The sequence below is a fragment of the Siphateles boraxobius genome, unplaced genomic scaffold (assembly GCF_051911475.1).
Source record: "Siphateles boraxobius isolate OS27281-9 unplaced genomic scaffold, OSU_SipBor_1 41, whole genome shotgun sequence".
In the NCBI taxonomy this organism is placed as follows: domain Eukaryota; kingdom Metazoa; phylum Chordata; class Actinopteri; order Cypriniformes; family Leuciscidae; genus Siphateles; species Siphateles boraxobius.
The window spans coordinates 34,065,343-34,079,456 of NW_027509042.1; positions in this window are offsets into that span (position 1 = coordinate 34,065,343).

Sequence of the window (14,114 nt, forward strand, 5' to 3'; positions counted from 1 at the left end):
ATAGAAAATAAACAATGCACAGTTGGGGTATTTTTAGATCTTAAAAAAGCATTTGACACTGTCGAACATGACATATTACTAGAGAAACTGAAAAAATATGGAGTAAGAGGGGTAGCTCACTCTTGGATAAGTAATTACTTAGAGAAAAGGCATCAATATGTCAAAATAGATAATTGCAAGTCACAATTGGTGCAGGTAACATGTGGGGTTCCCCAAGGCTCTGTGCTGGGCCCATTGCTTTTTCTGTTATACATTAATGATATATGTGAGGTTTCCAAAGTATTAAATTTATATTATTTGCAGATGATACAAACTTATTTTGTTTTGGTGACAATCTGAAACAACTTCTGGATACAATGGAAAAAGAAATGGTACTGCTAAAAAATTGGTTTGATTCGAATAAACTAACATTAAATATAAGGAAAACAAAATTTATTGTATTTGGTAATCGTTTATCGAATACAATAGGAAAATTAATGATTAATGAAGTTGAAATAGAAAGGGTGTCAGCTATTACATTTCTTGGAGTGATTATAGACAATTTAAATTGGAAGCCCCATATATCTGAACAAGATATCAATTCAATCGCAATATTGTATATAGTTAAAGATCTCTTAAATGAAAAATCATTATATACTTTGTATTGTTCCCTTGTGCTTCCATACATTACTTATTGTGTGGAAGTATGGGGAAATACATATAAAACAAACACTGACCCAATATTTATGCTTCAAAAGAGAGCCATACGAATAGTAAAGAAAACCACCAATAGGGAGCCAACAAACTCCCTTTTTATTGAATTAAAGGCTTTAAAGTTTAAAGAATTAGTAGAACTTAAAACATGACAAATCATGTACAAAGCAAAAAAACATCAATTGCCAGAAAGTATCCAAGGGTTGTTCACAGAAAGAGAATGCCAACATGACTTAAGGGGAACTTGTATATTCAAAAAGAACCAAGTGAGGACCAATGCAAAATACCATTGTATTTCAGTTAAAGGTGTAAATCTATGGAACAGCTGTGATGAGGAATTAAAAAAACGTGGGACACTTAGCAAGTTAAAGAAATTATTTAAAAATAATGCAATGAAACTATAAGAAACAATTTAAAGAGCGATAAATGAACAAACTGTTTTTGTTGTATTTTGGATGGTGCAACTGTATTGCATAGGAAATAAAAAAAATTGTATTCTGTTTAGATTTGTTTGTCAAGATTATAATGATAATTACTTTTATTTTTTAAATATGAGAGTTTTTCAAAAAAGGGTATAAGCAAGAGCTTCAGCCTACACCTGTTTCAGACTGTTGTAAATATGCTGCTGTTTGTCAGCTCAAATGTGTTGAGACTAAGTTTTTTGTCTGAAACTATCTATCTACAAAGCGTCCTTTCTTTTACTGTCTATGCAAAGCGTGCGTACACCATAGCTGTCAACATTGAAAATAAGGGAGATTTCCCGGAATCCATCCCCAAAATAAGCGATTTTTTTACACGATTCTTAACCACAAACTTTAAAAATAAAGCACTAATCATTAAAAGTCTAAAGAGTTTATAACTAGCCTACATATGTGTGAGAGAAAGAGAATGTGTGTGTATGAGACTGAGAGAAAGAGACTGTGTCATTTAAAAAAAATTATCATAGAGAATGTTTAAATACTAATATCAGCTTACGAGGGAAACGGAGGCGGAGGCTGAGTGCTGGAGATGATTCGGGAGAGGTCTGTGCACCTTTACCGATCAGAGCGCGCGCTGACACGGAGTAAAGTTTATAGCGTCCGCACGAGCGCGGCAAAAGTGACAAGTTCGGTGCGCAAGACCTCATTTCGCTTAGCGGCACCGCATCCGAGAATGAACGACTTCAAGCCGTATCTGTCCTAGCGTGTAACTTACGTCTCACACAATCAGAGCGTAAAATACGTTGCCTGAATACAATTTGGGCGGACTGAACCATTTTAAGATAATCGAGAGGGGGAGAGGGGCCCACGGACTTTTTGTGTTTCCTAAACAAATACATTTTTTGACACCAGGAAACAGCAAATAGAATAATTTAAAGTTAATTAGTTTTACTATCAAATATATTTTTTTAGCACCACAATTTTATTGGGGGCTTCTCTGGGCCCCCTCTTAGTCATGGGCCCCGAGAATCGTCATCGTTTACCCCCCCCCTTTACTGCGCCCCTGAACCTGAAGAGGGCAGCACTCAGACGTTTTTACACAATATAGTTAAAACGTAAAACACTTTATACCCAAATGTCAAAAAATTTACTCGAATCAATGAACAGCATTTATGAAGCTCCATTCTTACAGATAATTAACTAAAAAAAGTTTTTTTAGTGTTTAGTACCCTTTAATGTTCGATATTTCGCCGGACATTGTTTTCCCTTGCCACTGTTATAGGGTCGGCAGTCTTACAAAGATAACAATAGCAGGATTAGTTTTAACATTATGTAACCATTATTGACATTAAATATTCGTTCAAAATCACCGTGCATTAATGCAGCATATTTATACCTGAGAATGCTTTGACGCGTTTCCACAACGCATGCCTGAGGGAACGTCTGCCAATTCCACCAACTGCGTTAAACGTAGCCTATAATTTGTATTATTTAAAATTACTTTTCAAATTCCAAAGCTTGTAGAAGGTTCCTATTGGCAATGTTGATCTGGAAGCCTTGAGTAAATTAACTTATCTAAGAAAATTATTCATAAAACTCAGTTGAGCCTATGTTTACTTTCTTCACTGACACAGACGAAAATGAAAAGACTATCAGTCAAAGTTCAGCTTTACGAGGGGAAGAAATACGGCAGGATAAGGAGACTGAGAGAAAAAGAAAGATTAAGATGAGAGAGCAGGTATTGACAAATAATCTAATGCACACTGACGTGGTTTTAAAGCTATTTATTATCAATTTTTTTGGCCTTCAAAAGTCTTAAATTGCACATATGTAGGTCAGAGAAATAAAAAAAAAATCATATTTAAATGCACATGGCTGTAGGGGGTGGGGGGTAATGTGGGCTGATGTGGCTACAATTAGTGATGTTACGTCTGACACCGACGCTCCGAGGCTTGCTTCAAACTCGAACGGTCCTTGCAATGAACCACTGCTTCGGAGCTATATCTTTACGTCACTAGTCACGTGAAAATGACATCTGAAGCAAACACACTGGTTCACTCCTGTAGTGAACCACCTGACTGCTTTGACAGCCCAATCCAGTTTTGACAGGTTTGAAACCTGGCGGCTGCATTTCTTATAAAAGTGAAGCCAAACAATGGCAACACTGTGCTGTAGTCGGTGTTTGGATTGGCGTTATTATACAAAAAAGAAAAATAAATCGCCTTTCACCAAAGACTGGAGAAAATAATATTTCTGAATAAAAACCATACCATTTAATGAACACTTTGTCTAAGCCTTCTGCATGATGTAGCCTACCCTAAGCACACCCTCTGCCAAATGTTTTTTTATTATTATTATTAATTAGAGAACATATGAACATTGTTACATAGAAAACATGCATCAAAGACAGAAACTTCAAAAACCCTCTGCTACATTATACAAGTACAACCAGTTACACAAGCACATCATTTTCAACATACAAAAATATCAGTCCAACCAGTTAACAAGTTATAGAGTTCTGCTTCCTACAGCTAAACAAGATAAAGCTTTCACACATGATACTGCCCTGCTAAAAAAAACTATAGAAACCGTTACAGAAATTCTATTGGATTTAATGGTTTCATGGGAATTTTATTGGTTGTAATGGGAATTATAGTGGTCTCTGTGGGTCTCTACTAATATGTGTTGGGTTCTATTGGCATTAAATCCTAATGGAATATGTCCCAAACACACTACAAAAAAATAATTCTGTAGTGGTTTAAATGGTAAAAGCCAATGGTTCCTATTAGTATTTTAATAGAAACCATTAGAATTTCTGTGATGGTTTCCAAATTTTTTTAAGCTGGGGCCCGTTCTTCGTACGTTGCTTAAAACATCCGAGATCAAACGAGACATCCAAGATAATATCATCGTGCTTATCATGATCCGGCTAATTGGGTTCTTCGAACACTCCTGCCGGTTACGATTAGTATAGCTGGATTGAGTTATCTGAGATAATTGCGCGTTCATGCGCTGGGTTAAAAGGGGATATGTATTGATATTAGAAACATTGATCAGCAACGCTGCTATTGGCTACTCACCGTGACCAAAGAGCGCGCTCAGTTTTTTTCTCCACAGAAGAGCAAGAGTTATTGCTTGAAGGATATGCTGAATTTGAAAACTTAATTAAAACGCCAGGGAACACCTTAAAGTGTGCAAAAGCCAGGAGAGAGGGCTGGCAAAAAGTAGCAGACAAATTAAGTTTGTAGTTAGATGTTTTTATCACTTATTACAGTAGGCATATATATATATATATATATATATATATATATATATATATATATATATATATATATATATATATATATATATATATATATATTTAATAATTTCTAAATAATGAATAACTTTGTTCATTGTAATGTCAGTCACCACCCACTACTAGAACATAGGAACAAGTAAAAGTGAAGTACTAGAATATTCTACATAATAGTAATTTGGACTACTTATACTAGTCTCTTTTAAAAAAGGCACTGTTAATAAATGTTTGCCTGTTTATAAAAGCAACCAAGAAAAAGGCTGAGAAATAAAAAGAAAAGAAAAACAAACAGGTGGTGGTCCTGCACCCCCACATTATACCCAGGCAGAAGAGCTGGCCCTTGGGTTAAATGTGAACCTTGTAGAGGGCATCCCTGGGTTCAGCTCTTCCTCAGACCCACAGCCAGGAGCAGCAACACCTTCACTGCTGGTAAATGAACTTTAAATGATCCTAGTACACTGTAAAATAATTTGTTGCTGCATTAAATTAAGTAAGCCTATAATCCAAATCGCTGTCCAGTCATATCAGCTGTTAAACCTAGTAATTAATTGCTTTGACTTGTGAAAGTCTACATGTGTGACTGTGAAACTACATAGTTAATGTAAAAAAAAAAATGCAGCCATGAGTTATTGATCACATTTCCCCCCAGTGTAATTCATTGTAATGCAATTGTGTTATCCTCTTTTGTGCAGTTTTAAACAATACACCAACACTTTTATGTGTTCCCAAGCAAGTGGCTGAAGCATGTGCAGTAAGACTTTTTCTAACATTACATCAAAAGGGAAGAAAGTACAACACTTTGTAATGCCCATTTTCCCCCCAATGCACAGGACAGTGAAGAAACCCTCTCAGGTATCTTTAAATGGATAAATAACTTTACTTAATTTACACTTGAGTAGGCCCTAGCTATTATTTCTGAATGCAATATGAGTTGCAGGAGTCCACATCTACAGAAGAGTCTGCACAAAGCAGCGATGCAGAGGTGGGCAGTGTTGTACTTTTCCTTTTAATTTTTGATGCATAAGCCATGTGTTGACAGGTTTACCCCTACCCCTAGAAAACAGAGTATTTTGAAAAAACTTGACAACTTAAAGAAAAAAAAAACTGGCACCAGAGATAGAGTTGCTTCATAGGAACTTCAGAGTAAGTGCTAATATATTATTTCACACAGAGTACAATATATATTATTTGCAGGCAGAAGATGACTTGATCACTGGCTTTTCTTTACAAAGAACAATTAAAATAAAACTCAAAGAACTAAGCATATTTGTCTTGTCTTTTATTAAACATTAATGAAATGTTTTCTATTTTTTCTGATGGTGCAATGTTGTGTAATATGGCCCATGCCATGTCACAGGCCCTGTCAGGTGCAACCCTCAGACTTTTCAGATACTTTAGTTGGCTAAAGTTCACTTAATTGTGTGCCCTTGTCCTGGCTAGAGCTGCATTGTAACTGTTCTGGGGTTTGGGTCAGGGAATGGGGTCATAAAACACCTGTCTCCAAGCAGGACCCTGCTGTAATCACCTGTTTAATGGAAAAATTCAGTTCTGTTAGGATAAGCATACGTGTATGTAATACAGTGAGCTTGATATTTATATTTTTCCTTACCACGTTCAAATAATGTGCATAAATCTCTGAAAATTCTTGAGTCATGCACAGATCCTGGCCATATTTGTGATATGGAACATAGTCACACACCATCTAAGAGATTTTAGTCAGTCAACTGCCTTTTTAAAATTTGATATAATACTAATCTGGATAAGAATCGCAATAGTAACTTGCCTGCACTGTTATTAAAGCCCGACTCCGACGAGTCGAACATTTATGCGTTTCCAACAAATTAATGATGTAAACGACATCCTCACGAGTCATGAGAAAAATTATATCTCTCAAAAAGTACACTATCGCGCTGCGCGAAGACTTCCCGTATCAGCTCCGCTTAAAAAGCCGCGATCTAATCCTGTTAACATGAAAGAAGCTAGCGCTAGCTAGGTTCAAGCTAGCGCACCTGTTGCTATGACAGCAAGTCCAGGATGAGCGTCGAAGAACCAAACAATCCAAGATCATGCCAAATCGCCAACAATCAAATCCAGCTAACATAATTACACACACACATCATGCTTAATGTTTTATTATCAAGGTGAACGCATGAAATTCATCAGTATCTGTAAAATTCACCTACATAAATGAGTTTCACAGCACTAACACTGTTTCAGCTTTGATCGCCTCGGTAAACACGTAATAAACGGGGCGTTAACATATAAGCCTACTTGCATTTTGTGGTTGTCAGCTTTGTTGCATTACATTTACTTCACCAGGAGATGGTGCTGCAATTTCAATCTGAATGAAGCTTCGAGTAATGAACCATTTTCGACACAATTGCATCAGAAAGCAATAATGCTTCGAAACGCTTCATTTGGCCATCACTAGCTACATTTACCAAAATTGAACAATTTAATTTTTATTAAAGCCCCTCCCCCTACCCCTCAAATACTTAGTAGCCTACGTCCCTGATTCAAACGTGCAGAGCGGCGTTCGCTCAGTCTGGCTCTCTCTCTCTCTCTCTCTCTCTCTCACACACACACACACACACACACACAGCGAGTCTGCTGCGGTGCGGTGGCCCTGCAACCCGACTGGAGAGACTGAGCTGCCCCAGAGCCTCTGAAGGTGAAGTGAGTTTCCCCAGGTGTAGTTAAACACACGTTTAACTTAGTTACATTTTTAATGAATGCAGTGTAGGGCCTATGCTAAATACGATCCAGCATCAGCAAAAACAGCGAGTCTATTACATTAGCCAATATCAGCCCTTTGATTAGCCTAATTTTGATAGTTGTAAAGACAAGAACAGCTTACTAAAAAATATAAATTGTTTGTATCAATAACGTTTACTGATGGTCGCCGTTACGCGACCATCAGTCGCACAATACAGTGCCAGTTAGGAGATCAACACACAATACAGTGCAAGTTAGGAGATCGATCATTTGATTAGCTAAAATCCAATTCCTCTCAGATATCACAGAAATGAAACCAGGTTACAACTGGGGAAATAACAAATACAATTAGGATTATTATATTAAGCCTAGTCTAAACATAACTGGTGTGTATGTGATAAATCTTTCTGATTTTATATTTGTTATATAGGCTAGCTACATGGACCTACAGTGTAATGTAATAGCCTACAAGGGAGGGGTGGAACGGTACATGTATTCGTATTGAACCGAATCGGTAAGGGCGTCACGGTTCGGTGCACGAATTTACACGTAGAATACACGGTATAAAAATAAACAAAACTCTAAATAGCGATAAAATTCGCTCAATTTGCCTTTGGTCTGAACGCAGGCTACGCAGCATGCGATGTCAATATTGCAATGCTGAACTGTGTGTGTACGCGCACGAGAGAGGGAGAGGCGCGGGCGCGATCGAACTGTGTGTGTGCGTGTGTGTGTGTGTGTGTGTGTGTGAGAGAGAGAGAGAGAGAGAGAGAGAGAGAGAGAGAGGTGCGGGCGCGATCGAACTGTGTGTGTGTGTGTGTGTGAGAGAGAGTGAGAGAGGCGCGAGTGCGATGAACAGTTGAAACAAAAACATACTCCGTAAACATATAATTCAAACTGCAAAGTGTTTACATATATTTCTGTACACTCGCAATAAAACACAACATTGTGCTTTTGTCACACTCTCTTGTCAAACTGAAACCTACAACTATCACCCAACCAAAATCACACACACACATACACACACACACACACACACACACACACACACACACACACACACACACACACACACACACACACACACACACACACACACACACACACACACACACACACACACACAGTTGTACTTCTAAAATTACACATTCAACATTGATTAAAAAAAGAAAATCAAATGAGGTTTTTAATGGTATCCTAGTATTATTTTATACGGAAATCAATTATTTATAATTTAGATGAGAATGAAGTTAGGGTTAATTAAAATTAAGAAAAACAAATATATTGATCTGAAATATGGCAAGTTAATTTTAAATTCATTCAAACATACCAAAAATATCGCAAGGTCTTTGTCTTTTTATTAATTTAATTAATAAACTAATTAAATTATATAAAACTATTGTCAGTGCACTACAAATAAACTGGTTCTATGCCTTTATTAATAAAAATTATTTAAAAAATACAAGGCTTAAGACATTTATAAAAATGCCTTCTGCATTTTTGTTTTGCTTTTCACTCCATTGTACCGAAATCGTACCGAACCGTGATGTCTGAACCGAGGTATGAACCGAACCGTGACTTCTGTGTACCGTTCCACTCCTAACCAGAGGTTTTCACATATTGACTTTTGTAGGCAAGAGTAGTTGAAGAAAGTAGCTGGAGCCTAACCCTGAAGGCTAAAAGTCCTTGGACACAATACTTTGTTTTTTTACATTTTCATTTTGCTTGTTATAATTTTACTTTTTAAAAGTTGCACGGTTTTGTTTTGTTTGAACACTGCACTGGGCTTATTCCTGTTGTGAATTAACTTTTTTAGTGTGTAAGTGCATGATTAAACAATAATACTTTGTTTTTGTGTTTGTTTTGTTAAAGCAATTCACAAGGGATTCCCACCGTCTGCCCCTGCAACCCTGCCAAGACCTCTTGCCACCCCTTTGCCGCCCCCATGTAAAATTTTCTAGATCCGCCACTGCACATCGCACACCCGATACGCAGATAAAGAATGAACTTGCAACTGACCAGCTTTCTCCTTCTCTCCTTTCTCGCGTGCAGGAGACAGACATTATTCTGCCGCGATTCCCGCGAATGTGATGCGAATTGTCACGTGAACAAGCAAATCCACAAAGATAGAATAAAAAAATAAAATAAAGTACATACAACGATAACAAAGATAGCAAAAAACAGTTTTGTAAAAATTATTTCACATCCACATTTAGGGGGGCCACAAGGGGGGCCAAGCTTGTTGTCACAGGGGTACGGGTCCCCCTGGCCCCCCCTCTAGAAACGCAACTGGCGATGTGTATTGTCTATTAAAATATTGTAATCATTGTTTTAGCTATGTACGAGGCACTGTGAGCTGGCATCGCATTTGTCTATCGTCCTTTCACTGCTGTGTGCGGTTCATAGGTAGGCTATGTCCCCAAATTAGTTTATGTCTTATATTTATATCATATTGTGTTCTTATATTAGAATATCAAATCAGCAAGAGTGCCGTTTTCCCGTGCACAATTGCAACTGTGATATTGATGTTATACAATAGTTAAATTAACAATAAGTTAACATGAGTTACTTTTTAGACACAATATTGTCAATATTGTTTGTTTTCCCTTTATTTCGCCGACTAGAATTTCAAAATGAAACCGTAGCAGAGTCTCAATTCAACAGACAGCGATGATTTATTGAAATCCGAGTTTTGAAGGAATCACAATTGCTCCTTTGCCGAATGAATCAGCCGTTTGAACAAATCGGTTGAATGAATGAATCCCTCAACTCACTTCTGTGACTTTCCGCCGCCTACTGGCGGTTTTAGTTTCATATTTAAAGTACCCTTTAATTAAAACGTTAAATTTAGAAATCATTTCATGTTTAAATATTGATTTAAAAAAAATCTCATATCTTTATTTATGCAATTGTAAATGGAGTGTAAATATATTAATGCCGCTTCTGTGTCACCTCTAGACTGCACTGCAAATATGGATTTTGATTGAATGAATTAATTTGACTGGTAACAGTGGTACTGTATAATTATTGTATAATTAAGTATTATTGTATAAATAAGTATAATTACTGAATAATTTTAATGTTAGTATTTGACATAAAAGGTGATTCATAACTCTAAATAAGTTTAGAAAGAATGTCCATATATAGGTGAAAATGCCCCTTGAAATCCATTTAAGGTGGCAAATTAAATTAATTAAAAATTAATTAAAAAATGAATTTTGGTCCCTGCTGTTAACTTACCACTGCATAGAATATAAAAAAATATGAATATCTTTGTGAGTCTGCTGTCAACAACAGGCCTAAACCAGCCATGGCACCAGCACAAAAACACAATCAGTAAAATATCATCGAATTATCAACAAAACATTGAAAATATTGAGATATATTTTTGTCAATATTCCACACCCCTAATGTACGGTATGAATTTTGATTTCTTCAGGTCTTAAAAAGCCTTAAATTTGACTTTAAAAAGTGTGCAGGAACCCTGTAAACGGTTAGACATAGTTACAAGTCAGTTATTTTCAGTAAATTAATTAATAAGCTTCTTGGTCCCCATTGCTTTTGCTCTATAGTTCTCACCAAAATAAAGAGAAAGAAGGACATCATGTCAATTACATATTGTGACTAATACTGAATATGTAATGCAAATGTAAAAATATAATGGAAATGCAAATGCATTGTTGAATGATTATAAACATGGTATTTTGCATGTTAATGCCTGCAGTGCAGTGCAGAAAATGATATGACAACAATAAGGTCTATATGTAACTGGCCCCTCTAACAGTACAACTGGCCCCAGCTTGGCCCCCCCAGTTGAAATGGTCTAGAACCGCCACTGCTACCTCCCTTTTCCTCTCAAGCTCTCACTGTCATATCATATGCAATTCATCATTCCGCACGCCCCTCGTGGGGAGATCCGTTCCTTTTTAAGGTAGCACTTTGAATTGCTTCTTGGAAAATTGCGATACGCCTTCTCATTAGGTTCTTTAAAGTTTCAAATTTATTCCTGGAAAAACACCTGACAGCCATTCGAGACTGGTGTTGACTACGAGACACAGAAAAAGCGGCCGTCAACAAATTACTTGGAACATATGGACCAAGCGGTGAGTATGAGACATTTGTAATTTGTTGTGATCTCAGCTGCCTCTTTGAACACACAAAGTAATTTTCAGTCACACAAATGATTACAATAAGATTTCATTTGTTAACATTTGTTACGTGTGGGTTTTGTTGTGTCTTGTATATCACGTGATTCCTTGTTTGTCATGTGACCCTGCCATGTGTCTTGTCTTTTGTTGTTGTTGTTCAGTGTCCACAGGTGTTCCTCGTCCATGTTTATTAGTCTCCCCAAGTGTTTCTTATTAACCACGCCCCCTTGTTATCTTGTTTAGCTTGTTTGTCTGTGTATTTAAACCCCTGTGTTTCAGTTGTTGGCTGTCGGTTGTTGTTTTATGTTACTCCTGTCGTGTTCTGAGTTCCCTGGATTCCCTGTTTTGTATTTGTTTAATTAAATGTGCCTGCGATTGGATTCACTCTCCGTTTCATTCCTGACTGGTTGTAACAGAACAACCGACCAACATGAATCCAGCAGCACAGATTATGTGTCTCCATCAGGGAGATCGGCCCATAGAGGAATACGTGAAAACTTTTATTGAACTGGCAAACGCAACGTCTATGGATTCTCAGTGCCTCATGATATTTTTTAGAGGCGGACTATCTGAGCCTCTCAGTTATTTCATGCCCTTGCATGATCCTCATGGAACTTTAGAGGAGTATCTTGACCTGGCCCTTGTGTTGAGCGGCTCAACTTTTACTGTGGGTTTGGTGGAGGAGGAGCTCCGCAACCCCACAGTACCTGAGCCAGAGACCGTCCAGCCAGAGACCGTCCAGCCAGAGACCGTCCAGCCAGAGACCGTCCAGCCAGAGACCGTCCAGCCAGAGACCGTCCAGCCAGAGACCGTCCAGCCAGAGACCGTCCAGCCAGAGACCGTCCAGCCAGAGACCGTCCAGCCAGAGACCGTCCAGCCAGAGACCGTCCAGCCAGAGACCGTCCAGCCAGAGACATTTGTCTGAGCCTGAGCTTCACGTCAGCCACGTCCAGCCTGAGCTTCACGTCAGCCACGTCCAGCCTGAGCTTCACGTCAGCCACGTCCAGCCTGAGCTTCACGTCAGCCACGTCCAGCCTGAGCTTCACGTCAGCCACGTCCAGCCTGAGCTTCACGTCAGCCACGTCCAGCCTGAGCTTCACGTCAGCCACGTCCAGCCTGAGCTTCACGTCAGCCACGTCCAGCCTGAGCTTCACGTCAGCCACGTCCAGCCTGAGCTTCACGTCAGCCACGTCCAGCCTGAGCTTCACGTCAGCCACGTCCAGCCTGAGCTTCACGTCAGCCACGTCCAGCCTGAGCTTCACGTCAGCCACGTCCAGCCTGAGCTTCACGTCAGCCACGTCCAGCCAGAGCCAGTCTTCGAGCAAGAGCCTGAGCTTCACGTCAGCCACGTCCAGCCAGAGCCAGTCTTCGAGCAAGAGCCAGAGCTTCACGTCAGCCACGTCCAGCCAGAGCCAGTCTTCGAGCAAGAGCCAGAGCTTCACGTCAGCCACGTCCAGCCAGAGCCAGTCTTCGAGCAAGAGCCAGAGCTTCACGTCAGCCACGTCCAGCCAGAGCCAGTCTTCGAGCAAGAGCCAGAGCTTCACGTCAGCCACGTCCAGCCAGAGCCAGTCTTCGAGCAAGAGCCAGAGCTTCACGTCAGCCACGTCCAGCCAGAGCCAGTCTTCGAGCAAGAGCCAGAGCTTCACGTCAGCCACGTCCAGCCAGAGCCAGTCTTCGAGCAAGAGCCAGAGCTTCACGTCAGCCACGTCCAGCCAGAGCCAGTCTTCGAGCAAGAGCCAGAGCTTCACGTCAGCCACGTCCAGCCAGAGCCAGTCTTCGAGCAAGAGCCAGAGCTTCACGTCAGCCACGTCCAGCCAGAGCCAGTCTTCGAGCAAGAGCCAGAGCTTCACGTCAGCCACGTCCAGCCAGAGCCAGTCTTCGAGCAAGAGCCAGAGCTTCACGTCAGCCACGTCCAGCCAGAGCCAGTCTTCGAGCAAGAGCCAGAGCCAGTCTTCGAGCAAGAGCCTGAGCCCGTCTCCTGTTCGCCAGAACCGGAGCCAATCACCTGCACGCCAGAGACTGAACACGCCGCACTTGAGTCTGCTCTGGAGGACACAGCGCTCATCGTGGTGTCCATGGCTGTTTTGTGTGTGTGGGCAGCACACACATCAGCGACAGCCCATGAACCCAGCCCAGAGTTACCTTCGCCACTGGTCCCGTCCAGCCCAGAGTTTCCTTCGCCGCTGGTCCCGTCCAGCCCAGAGTTTCCATCCCCACTGGTCCTGCCCAGCACAAAGCCCTCTTCCCTGCTGATCATGCTCAGCCCAGAGCCCGTTGATCCTGCGCCAGAGCCCGCTGAACCAGAGACTGTCCACGTCACGTCTGCCGATCCAGAGGCTGTTCAAGTCACGTCTGCCGATCCAGAGGCTGTTCAAGTCACGTCTGCCGATCCAGAGGCTGTTCAAGTCACGTCTGCCGATCCAGAGGCTGTTCAAGTCACGTCTGCCGATCCAGAGGCTGTTCAAGTCACGTCTGCCGATCCAGAGGCTGTTCAAGTCACGTCTGCCGATCCAGAGGCTGTTCAAGTCACGTCTGCCGATCCAGAGGCTGTTCAAGTCACGTCTGCCGATCCAGAGGCTGTTCAAGTCACGTCTTCCGATCCAGAGGCTGTTCAAGTCACGTCTGCCGATCCAGAGGCTGTTCAAGTCACGTCTGCCGATCCAGAGGCTGTTCAAGTCACGTCTGCCGATCCAGAGGCTGTTCAAGTCACGTCTGCCGATCCAGAGGCTGTTCAAGTCACGTCTGCCGATCCAGAGGCTGTTCAAGTCACGTCTGCCGATCCAGAGGCTGTTCAAGTCACGTCTGCCGATCCAGAGGCTGTTCAAGTCACGTCTGCCGATC